Genomic DNA, 11447 nt, shown 5'->3' with positions numbered 1-11447 from the left:
TTCTAGATGCCAGAGCCACATGGGCGGTCCTGGGCATGCATGTGAGTCTCCCTGGGCATGCATGTGATCCTGCCCACTGGGGCCAGGGTCGACCATGCGGTGAAGACCATTAGGGATCCCTGCCTCTCTCCCTCTTTTTTTTCTTTTAGAGATTTTTGCTACAGGGTGCGTGTACTCACTGGAGAGACAGAGAGAGAGAACATGAGAAATGGCCACGCTGCAATCCTTTCTCCTCCATTCTCCTCTCAGGATCTTGGGTATGCACATACACACACCTGGTGTGAGTTTTAAACCACTGGGTCCAGGACTCAAACTGCAGTAGACTACATGAGAGTCCAGCAACATAACTTTACTCCATCTGCTGGTCCCTCAATCTAGATGCTTTTAATTTCATTCATTCATTCATTTACTCACTCACTACTCTGGTTGCAGATTCCAGTTCCTGCTGGACAGAAGTGACTATAAAGCAGGGACTCTTGCCTTGTTCCCATCTTTGAAAGAAAGCATTGCATTTTCACCATTAAGTACGATGTTAAGCTCTGTTTCGTTTTACTTTTTAGATGTCCCTTATCAATTTAGTATTTCTAGTTTGTTGAGGCCTTTTATTATGAATGAGTGTAGGATTTTTGACTTTGGAAAATGCCCCTTTGTTGTCGTTACAGGTGTTAAGATGATTACGAGGTAATTGTCCTTTATTCCATTAATATGATGCATTACATTAATTATCAAATGTCAAATCATCCCTACATATCTGAAATAAATCTTGTTTGGCCAGGGACTATAAGTCATTGTATATGTTGCTGAATTTAGTTCACTACTGTCACCAAGATTTTGTTAAAAAATTCTCTCCGTGTTTATTACCACGGGCAATACTGGTCTGTGTTTTTCTTTTCTTGTGATGTGTTTCACTGACAATGGAGTGAGGATAATATCAACCCCATAGAATGAGTTGGGAGATGTTCATTCTGCTATTCTTTGGGTGAATTGGCAAAGAATTGGTATTTCTTAATTACATATTTGATAGAATTCACCAGTGAAACAATATGACACTGAGTGTTTCTCTTTATGAGAAGATATTTAATTATTATATCAATTTCTTTGCTTGGTACATGGTTAATCAGATTTTCTATTTCTTTTCTAGTAGATTTTAGCAGTTTGTTTCTTTTTAAGAAAATGTTCATTTTCAGACCCATTGTTCAATTTTAGCATAAAGGTTTTCATTGCATTATTTTATAGTCCTTTTAATTTCTTTAGTTTTGATAGTGATATCCTCTCTTTCATGCTTGAGCTTGGTAATTTTTCTCTCTCTCTCTTGCTTTTATTGATCAGTATAACTTATAATTTGTCAATTTCATTCATTTTTCCAAAGGACCAGCTTGTGGTTGAATTGATGTTCTCTATAAAATTTTTCTATTTAAAAATTTCCACTCTAATATTAACTTTTTCTTTTATTCAGCTTACTTTGAGTATAGTTTCATTTTATTAGTCTTGTGAGATGGAAGCTTAGGCTATTAAATTTCTCTTTTTCTTATATAGGCATTAAAAACTATACATTTCAGGCACCAGCAGTTAGCATAATGGCTATGTCACTGGACTCCCACGTAGTCAACTGCGGTTCGTGTCCCGGACCCAGTGGCTTAAAACTCACGCCCGGTGCGTGTGCGTGCGTGCCCAAGATCCCGAGAGGAGAATGGAGGAGAAGGGATTGCGGTGTGGCCATCCCCCCTAGGGGGTGATTTCTCGCTTTCTGTCTCTCTGTCTCTCTCTTGTCTGTCTGGAGAGTGCACGCGACCTATAGGAAAAACCTCTCCAAAAAAATAAAATATATATAAAGACTATACATTTCCTTCTAAGTTTTGTCTTAGCTACATCCCACGAAATTTTGTTTTGTATACACTCACCAGAAAGAGGCAGAGAGACAGAAAGGGAGAGAGCACCCACCAGTGGGGCATGGTTATACTTAAACCCCCTCTCCTCCATTTCTCCATCCTGGAGGAATTTGAGACACACATATATGTACCTGGTGTCGTCTTCTTCTTCTTCTTCTTCTTCTTCTTCTTCTTCTTCTTCTTCTTCTTCTTCTTCGAGGCTTTTGCCTTACGGTACGTGTGCTCCCCAGAGACACAGACAGTGAGAGGGAAAGTGAGAAATCACCCCCCAGGGGAGATGGCCATGCTGCAATCCCTTCTCCATTCTCCTCCCAGAATCTTGGGTATGTACTCACATGTGCCTGGTGTGAGTTTCAAGCCACCAGGTCTGGGACTCAAATGATGATCAGCCATGGGGGAGTCCAGTGACATAAGCGCTATGCCATCTTCTGTGTTTTTCAAGCCAGCCAGGGCTGGGACTTGAAACGTGTCATTGGTCATGTGGGATCTGGCTTTCTTAACCAGAAAGCCATGGGTCCAGCCCTGCATTCCACAAAGTTTCATGTGTTTTATTTTCATCTTCTTTCTGTTCAAAGAAAACTTTCATTTCTCTCATGTTTTATTCTTTAAGTATGTTTTTTAATTTGCTGATATCTTGGGATTTACCAGATTTCTTTCTGATGTTAATACTCATTTAATTCTGTTATTGAAGATACTATATATAATTTCAACTCTTTTAAGATTATTGAAGCTTATTTTATGGCCTAGAATATGGTCTGTACCCGAGAAATTTAATGCTTGGGGGAAAAAAGTGTTTTTCGGTTGTTTGCCAGGAGGTTATATATATACATACACACACATTGGATAGTGTTCTTTGATGGTATTTTTACTTTACTGATTTTTTAAAAAGTTTGCCTGAAGGTGTGTGCACTTACTGAAGAGAGATGGAGGGGAGTGAAAAAGCAATCCCCCATGGGGTATAGACACCCTGCAGTGCTTTCTTCTCCATTTTTTTCTCCTTTCAAGATTTTGGGCATGCAAGCACATGTGCCTAGCAAGAGTTTTAAGCTGCATGCACACTCACACATCTGGTGTGTTTCTTAAGCCAATGCCATGGATCTCAAACCGAGCTATTGGACATGTGGGATCCAGCCATTTTAACCACTTTAAAAGAGAGTGAGAAACAGAGTCAGAGAAAGAAGAGAGAGTGAGACAGGCACCCCAAGCAGAATCCCATGCTGTGATACACCTCTAGTCCCAGCCAGCCCAGACCATGGGTATGTGCCTATGCAAATGGGATGCCTAGGGGAGTTCTGGGACATGAACCTATTACCTTTCTCATGTGGGTTCTTTTGTACTTCTGCTGTCCATGACAGTCCCTTAACATAATTATTAATATAGTTTAATTTACTTTTGTTTTGTTTTCTATGTCTCTTATCTTTTATTATTATTATTTAATTTGCTATGGGGCAGGTGCACTCATGAGAGAGAGAGAGACAGAGACAGAGAGAGACAGAGAGAGAGAGAGAGAGGAAAAGTGAGAAAGCAAGCAGCCAGGTCTAGGACTCAAACCATTGTCAGCCATGTGGGAGTCCAGTGCCTTAACCACCATGCCACCTGCTGGCCCCTCTTTTATTTTTTTAAACATACCTCTCTGTTCTTCCCTGCTTCTTTTTAAATTAAATACATAATTTTTAGTGTACCATTCAAATTTTTCTGATATTTTTTAACCGTATACTTTTAGTTTGTCTTTTTTATAACTGCCAGAGAACATGTGCACTTGCCAGAGAGAGACAGAAAGACAGAGAAAGAGGGAGAGAAAGAGAGCGAGAAAGCACCAACCAGTGAGGCATGATCATGCTGAACTCTTTTTCCTCCATATTCCATCTATTTGGGACTTGGGGAATGCATGCCTGCATATGCACCTCTTTTATTTTTCAAGCCTCTAGGGCCAGGGTTCAAATAGCAGCAAGCCATGTAGGATTTGGTTCCCTTAACCACTAGGTTATGGAGCCCTTTTAATGAGTTTCTTAATAGTTTCTCAAAGAATTATAATTGTGTTTTAAAAATGTATTACAATCTACTTCAGATTAACATTTATTTCAGTAAAATATAAAAACGTTTCCATTTTTTTCTCCTTTGACCCTCCTTCTTTGTGGTTTTATTGTCATGTATATTATATCTCTATATGTGTTATAAATCTAACAGTACTGTGTTTTAATTGTTGCTTTATAAAATTGTATGTATTTTGGGATTTTGAGCATGCACGCACACACACTTGGTGTGATTCTCAAGTCACCCATTCCAGGACTGGAACCATGGACAGCATGGGAGTCCAACAGTGTAACCAGTGCGCCACCTGCTGGCCCCTCTTCCTCCTTTTTTTGTTGCTTTGTTTGGAGAGAATGGAGTATAGAATAGTCATGGGGAGAATATCATGCAGGCAAAGTAAAAGAGTACAGTTTATGCAAGATACCAATAACAAGAGAACACAAAAGCACATACAGAGCTCAGAAGCTTTACCCCATCATTGCCTCCTAAAATTATAATGAAGGTGTGTTGGTCCAGAGTGAGTGAGTGTGTTAATTCTCCTTGCCTTCCACCTGTCCTTCAATGCTATTTTCAATGTAAGGCTCACCTAGCTTCATGATTATCTGTGTTTATCCCTGTCTCACTTGCTTTGATCTTGACTTTGTATTTGTCTCTCCTAATTTTTTTCATCAGTTTTCATTCTTCACCAGCTCAGTATTTCATCTTTGGGTTGGCTTATGTCTCTCTAAAGGGCTGTCAGTTCTATATAAGAATTAATGGATGAGGGACCATCAGATGGCTTAGCGGTTAAGGCACTGGACTCTCAAATGGCTGACCATGGTTCAAGTCCCTGACCCAGGGTCTTGAAATACACTGGGCGCATGTGCATGTGTGCCCAAAATCCCAAGAGGGGAATGGAAAAGAATGGATTGTTGCATTGGCCACCCCTGGGGGAGGGGGTGGGTAAGGGTGATTTCTCGCTTTCTGTTTCTCTGGCAAGCATACATGCCCTATAGCAAAATTCTCTCAAAAAAAAAAAAAAAAAAAAAAAAGCAAGGATGAATTGCCCCACATCTATCATTGAACTGCCACTAGATGGCAGTGTCTGGGAACTTTGTTAACCTGGCCTAGGCATTCATCAGTGTTTGACTGCTGCATGGTAGGGAGGTAGGGAGTTTTGTTTGGTTGTTCTGCTTTTAGGCTGTTGAAACCAGTTGCTAACAAAAGGCACAAGACCTAACTCTATCTCTTGGTCTATTACAGAAGAAAATTTGTGTTCAGAAAACACTCAGGGCCAGAAAAGCTTGTTCTCTAAGCCGATGATTATTCTCCCCACCTCAATTCTCATACAAGTTTCTATCCACACACCTTCCCTTAGACTCCATTATATTCACTCTTCTATTGTTGTTTTTGGTTTGATTTTCATGCAAATAGATTTCTTCCTCCTTCCCCAGGCTGTTTAGTAAGCTGGGTGATCCTCTTTCCTCATTTTGAGCATGAACTTGTAGAATCAAGTGCTATCAAAGCTTGAAGAGCTCTTAGGCTTCATTGAATCCAACCCCATCATTCACAGATGGAGAAACTGAGACAAAGAAAGGAGCAGAAACTTGCTCAAAGTCATAAAAATTCAGAGCAGAGTTCTATGGGTTATTCTCATGATATACTTGTAATAATCAACAAATCAAGCAGAAGATTATTTTGTTTTGTTTTGTTTTTTAATTTTGCTATAGGGCATGTGCACTCGTGGAGGGGGGTGATGAGCAATCATGCCCCAGGGAGAATGGCCGTGCTGCAATCCCTTCTCTTCCAATTCCCTTGGGATTTTGGACACAAGTACACATGACTGGCATGATTTTAAAGCTGCAGAGTCTGGGACTTAAACTGGCCAGGCGGCTGTGTGGGATCCAGTGCCTTAACCTCCACACCACTTGCTGGACCCAGATCATTTTTGATCTATTGACAATGAATTTAGCACAGCTGGAGATGGGGATGGGGGGAGGTGATATAAGACATGGATTTGACCTCCATGTACTTATAATAAAGGTAGGAAGATAGATATAAACATAATGGGAAAAAATGATGCCTTGTATGGTAAGACAGTGTAAGAAAAAATGCTAGTAAGGGTGAGTGGCACAGGGTTTCAGATAATTGGTAGCTCTAACAGGAAACAGGGTCATTGTCGGGGTAAGGAGATGGAGAAGGGAGAAGGCTTGGAGATGGAACATTCAAGCATTATTATTATTCAAGGATCAAGGCCTAGGCTGACTTAAGTGAAGGGTAAGGATGAAAGAGAAATAAAAAGAAGATATAGTGGTAGGCTGTACTGTGTGGGCTCTTAAATCTCAGACTATTTCCTACTAATGTTGAACAAGAACTTTGAAATGCTTTCGATCTTCAAATTTTCTGTTTAGTGCTAACTTTCCACTACATTTGATTCTCCAAGAAGTATCCTCTTTGCCTTGTTCCACTTCCCTCTTATAGTTATAGCCCCTCAGAAGGGTGATGTAGTTGAACTGAAATATTAGACTGGAGCTTATTTCCACTACAGCTGCTCTCAAGTGACTCAGCCAAGAACAACCTGGACATTCTCTGATTCAAAACTGCATTCATTTACATTGTTCCCATTTTCCACCCCCTGATGAAAGTCTGAGCACCTGGTCTCAGCATCCTAGAGCTCCCTTCATTACAAGAACCTTCTAGAACGCTTGGCAAGCTGTTGATAGCATGAACCATCTATAGACATTAAGTATGACTTCATATAAATCAAAAGAGGTCTCCAAACGAAAGCACTCTTAAAAAGTAACCTGAACATGGGAGCAACCCAAAGAGCTCTTTTAGATTATCAAGAGTACATCAGTGTCCATGCATCTTGGCCAGTCATATTTGAATACCAAAAAAGATTATCCTCATCTCCTTTAAACTCTCCTTTCATACTCTGAAATGGCTGAGGGTCTTTTCTACCAGGATACAGTGGACACCGCTGCCTCAGTGCCCTCCATCTGACTTTGTTCCTGCCATTTGGTGCCTTCCCCCACCCCCAAGATGCTATACCTTTTCTCTTGGCTTCTGCTTGGTACAGAGCCTGACACATTGTATGTATTCAGTAAATGATATTCTTTTCCTTCACAGAGGCCTAGCAATTATCTAGGCCTTGGACACCATGTAGCCACTTACTAGGCCATTGAGAACATGGGTCATTGTGAAATACTTGGCAATTACATTCCTGGTTTCTATAATTGGTCACATGGCTATATTCTCCCACTACCCACTCTGTGCTCTCTTTGCCATCAGCAAGCACTTCAGCTGGTTATGGTTCTTTATCCAGTGGGGTGACTCAAATCTTCACTCCTGAAGAGTCTGTGCCATTAGTAGTCCTGCCTGGATTGAGTTGTTATAATTTTCCATTGACATTAATCATAGGGCACAGTAACACTAAGAGACACCCTAAGGGATCTCCTGTATTCCAGACATAATCTTCCTTACCACTGGTGTGTAGTAGTTGTCCCATTTCTCCTTGCTAGTCTGGATCGATCACCTTAGACAATACAGTAACTCCTTTGTTGGTCTATTGAATCAGAAGCATGAGGTCAAAGTGGCTGGATAGCAGCCTTAGTTTCCAGTTCAATGGAATTATTACTATGTCTCCTGGTGGAAGCATTCCTTCCTTTAGAACTAAAACTTTTGGGCTGGAAGAGCAAAAGGTCATGGAAAAAGGAAACAAAACTTTTGCTAGTGTGTCACTGGGGGTAATAGTGAGTGGTGAAACTCTCATTTCTGCCACTTGAATGCTGGCTATGAGAGAAATAGTACCATATATTGGATACTGTTTCGGAACACATACAGCCTCTGAAAAATCTTGCCCCATCCTACAAAGTGGGGAATATCATAAGACCAGTAAATTATATGAGAATGGACCCATTGCTACACTTCATTTGCTATTGAGTTCTTTCCTGGTTAGAAGAAATGTCATGTGGAATATAATGACAGTGGATACGGCATTTTGTAAGTTCACAACAGATAGTTTTGGCAGAAGCATTGTATATAGGGAAAGCAAATCCTTGTCCAGTGTTAAGTGTTTACTCCAGTAGGGACAAAAAAGTGATCCTTCCATGATGAGAGCAGTCCAGGATAACCAGCCTTCCAAATAGCTGATAAAAAATGTTGGTCTCTGCTGATGGCCAATTGGACATTCAGCAGTGGCTGCAGCTATGGTGGCCTTGGTGAATGGGAACACACATTGCTAAGCTCATGTATAACCTCCATCACTGCCACCATGGCCTGTTGGATAATGACAAGGTCGGCTGGGAAAGAGGCGGACTTTGGTCCATAAGATGGGTCATCCTATCCACTTGACTATTAAAAACCTCTTTTTCTTAGATCACACTTTGATGAGTAATCATGTAGGATACAAATAGCTTCTCCTTCCCATTCACAGAAATCTATCAACATACCTCTTCCTCAATTTTTTTTCTCACCAATTTTCTAGTTATGTACCTTACAAGTCCCTGACAGTTCAGCTAAACTCTCAGCCACAGCCCATGAATTGGTATATCATCTTTTGTCAAGCCATTTTTCCTTCCATGCAAAGTGAACAACCAGCCACTCTGCTCAAAGTTCTGCCTACTTGGGGGATTTACCTTTTCCACTGTCCTTCATATCCCAGAGAGAAGCTGTAGTATTACAGCTGTCCATTTCAAGTGGTGCCTATATATCATTCAGACTCATCTATAAAGCAGGCACAAGTCATTTCTTTCTCTGTCAATGTATCATAGGGAACCCCCCATGAGGACATAGGTGCAGGCTCAGAGATATTATAGAAGACATTGTAGCAAGAGTGGGGACCATGAACATTTAGACCACTCTTTCATGTAGTTTTCTTGTGTCTTCAGGACTTGCTCAGGCCAATCATGTATATATAACTTCCATTTGATGATGGAGTGTTGTGATGTATGTCTAACTTTATGGCTTGGTGGGTCAGATAATACGCACTTCATGATCAGCAGTTTAGTTCATTTGATAACATGGTGGTCCATGATGAAGTCTTTACCAAGGCCTAGTATCAGGCCAAGAGCTGTTTCCCAAAATAAGACTAGTAGTCTGTGGAAAACTGCAGGACTTTGTTCCCAAATCCTAAGGACCTGCGTAGCAAATCAACTACAAGGGCCTGCCAAAGGCCCCAAACATTATTTCTACCTTCCACTGAACCTCAAGCACAATTAAATCTACTGAATCATATAGCAGAGCAGCTTGCAGAGTAGCCTGGACTTGTAGCAGAGCTTTCTCTTGTTCTGGACCCTGCTCTAAGCTAGCAGCTTTTTTTTCTGTCCTAGTTGATCTGTGTTCTGAAGGAGCCATTATATCAGAGTGGGAGTCTTACTACAAAACTGAGGGTGGTGAAGATAAAGAAGAACAAGAGGAAAATCTTGATGCAAGTGGAGAATATAAATGTTCAGGAAGAGATTGATTTTTTTTTTTGGTTGCTGCCTCCAGGGCCATGTTTGAATATCAAGATGAAGAGTAATTGTCTCCTTTTGACATGAACATACAGTGTATCCAGAGTGTGTACACCAATAAGCCCATAAGCAGTGATCAAGATCTCCTGGCAGTGGTGTTCTATGGTACTGAGAAAGACAAAAATTCAGTGAATTTTAAAAATATTTACATCTTACAAGAGTTGGATAGTCCAGGTAGTAAACGAGTGCTAGAGCTTGACCAGTTTAAGGTACAACAGGGCAAGAAATGGTTCCAAGACCAGATGGGCAGTGGATCTGATTACTCATTCGGTGAAGTGTTGTGGGTCTGTGCCAATCTCTTTAGTGATGTCCAGGTCAAAATGGGTCATAAGAGAATCATGTTGTTCACCAATGAAGACGATCCCCATCACAATGCCAGTGCCAAGGCCAGCCGGGCCAGGACCAAAGCTAGTTATCTTCATGACATAGGTATCTTCCTTGAAGTGATGCAGCTGAAGAAACCTGGGGGCTTGGATATATCCCTGTTCTACAGAGATATAATCAGTGTAGCGAAGGATGAGGACCGTGGGGTTCACTTAGAGGTGTTGAACAAACTAGAAGACCTAATGAGGAAGGTTTGCACCAAGGAAACCAAGAAGAGTCCGCTCTACAGGTTAAAGTTTAAGCTCTGCAAACATATAGCACTCACGAGGTGGGCAATTATAATTTGCTCCAGAAGGCTTTCAAGTCTTCTGCAATAAGACTGCATCGGGAAACAAATGAACCAGTGAAAACCAAGACCTAGATATTTAGTATAAATACAGGTAGTTTGCTCCTGACTAGCAATACGAAAAGGTCTCAGATCTATGGGAACCATCAGATTTTACTGGAGAAAGAGGAAACAGAAGAGCTAAAATGGTTCAGTGAGCCAGGTTTAATTCTCATCAGTTTCAAGCTCTTAGTAATGTTGAAGAAGCACCATTACCTATGGCCCTCCATGTTCATGTATCTTGAAGTGACCCTGGTAAACAGGAGCTCGACCTTGTTCAGTGCTCTCCTCAGCAAGTGTCTGGAGAAGGATGTTGTAGCAGTGTGCAGATACACTACCCGCAAGATACAGTGTGCAGTGTGCAGATACACGACCTGCAAGATACAGTGTACAGTGTGCAGATACACCTCACCATGTTTTGTGGCTCTGGTGCCACAGGAAGAGGAGCTGGATGACCAGAATATTCAGGTGACTCCTCCAGGTTTCCAGCTTTTTTACCTACCCCTATGCTGGTGACAAACGGAAGGTGCCCATTACTGAAAAAGTCCAGGCAAGCCCAGAGCAGGTGGACGAGATGAAGGCATTATTCAGAAACTCTGCTTCAAATACAGAATTGACAACTTTGAGAACCCAGCACTACAGCAGCACTTCAGGAACCTTAGCTTTGTATTTGATGAAGCCCAAACAATTCATCGATCTGACATTACCCAAGGTTGAAGAAAGACTGGGCTCTCTGGTAGATGAGTTTTTGTTTGTTTGTTTTGTTTTTGTTTTGTTTTGGAGAGGTTTTTGCTATAGGGCACGTGCGCTCACCAGAAAGACAGAGATACACAGAGAGATAGAAAGCAAGAAATCACCCCCCTGGGGGGATGGCCACGCCGCAATCCCTTCTCCTCCATTCTCCTCTCAGGATCTTGGGCATGCACGCACACGTGCCCAGCATGAGTTTAAGTCACTGAGTCTGGGACGCAAACGCAGTTGTGTGCATGGGAGTTCAGCAACATAGTCATTATGCTAACTGCTTATCCCTCTCGTAGATGAGTTTAGGGAACTCATCTCCCTACCAGCTTACACTCCTGATAGGAACATTACCAAGAGAAAACAAGATGATGAGGGTTCTGGAAGTAAAAGGCACAAGGCAGAGTTTTCTGAAAAGGAGCTGAATGTCCACGTGAGTAAGGGCACGCTGGGCAAGCTCACTGTGCCTATGTGAAAGGAGGCCCACAGGGTGTACAGACTGAAGAGCGGGAATAAGAAGCAGGAGCTGGGAACCAGCAGTTAGCGTAATGGCTATGTCGCTGGACTCCCACGTAGTCGACCGCGGTT

At 41.6% G+C, this 11447-nt stretch overlaps 1 pseudogene; it reads left to right on the top strand.

Moving 5' to 3' along the window:
- The window catches only part of LOC102485986 (X-ray repair cross-complementing protein 6-like), a 14091-nt pseudogene extending 2688 nt beyond the window's left edge, over positions 1-11403 (top strand).
- Positions 11404-11447: the final 44 nt, after the last annotated feature.

This window comes from Tupaia chinensis, unplaced genomic scaffold (assembly GCF_000334495.1).
Source record: "Tupaia chinensis unplaced genomic scaffold, TupChi_1.0 Scaffold140308_1, whole genome shotgun sequence".
Classification (NCBI taxonomy): Eukaryota; Metazoa; Chordata; class Mammalia; order Scandentia; family Tupaiidae; genus Tupaia; species Tupaia belangeri.
This window is presented reverse-complemented; position numbering and strand designations above follow the sequence as displayed.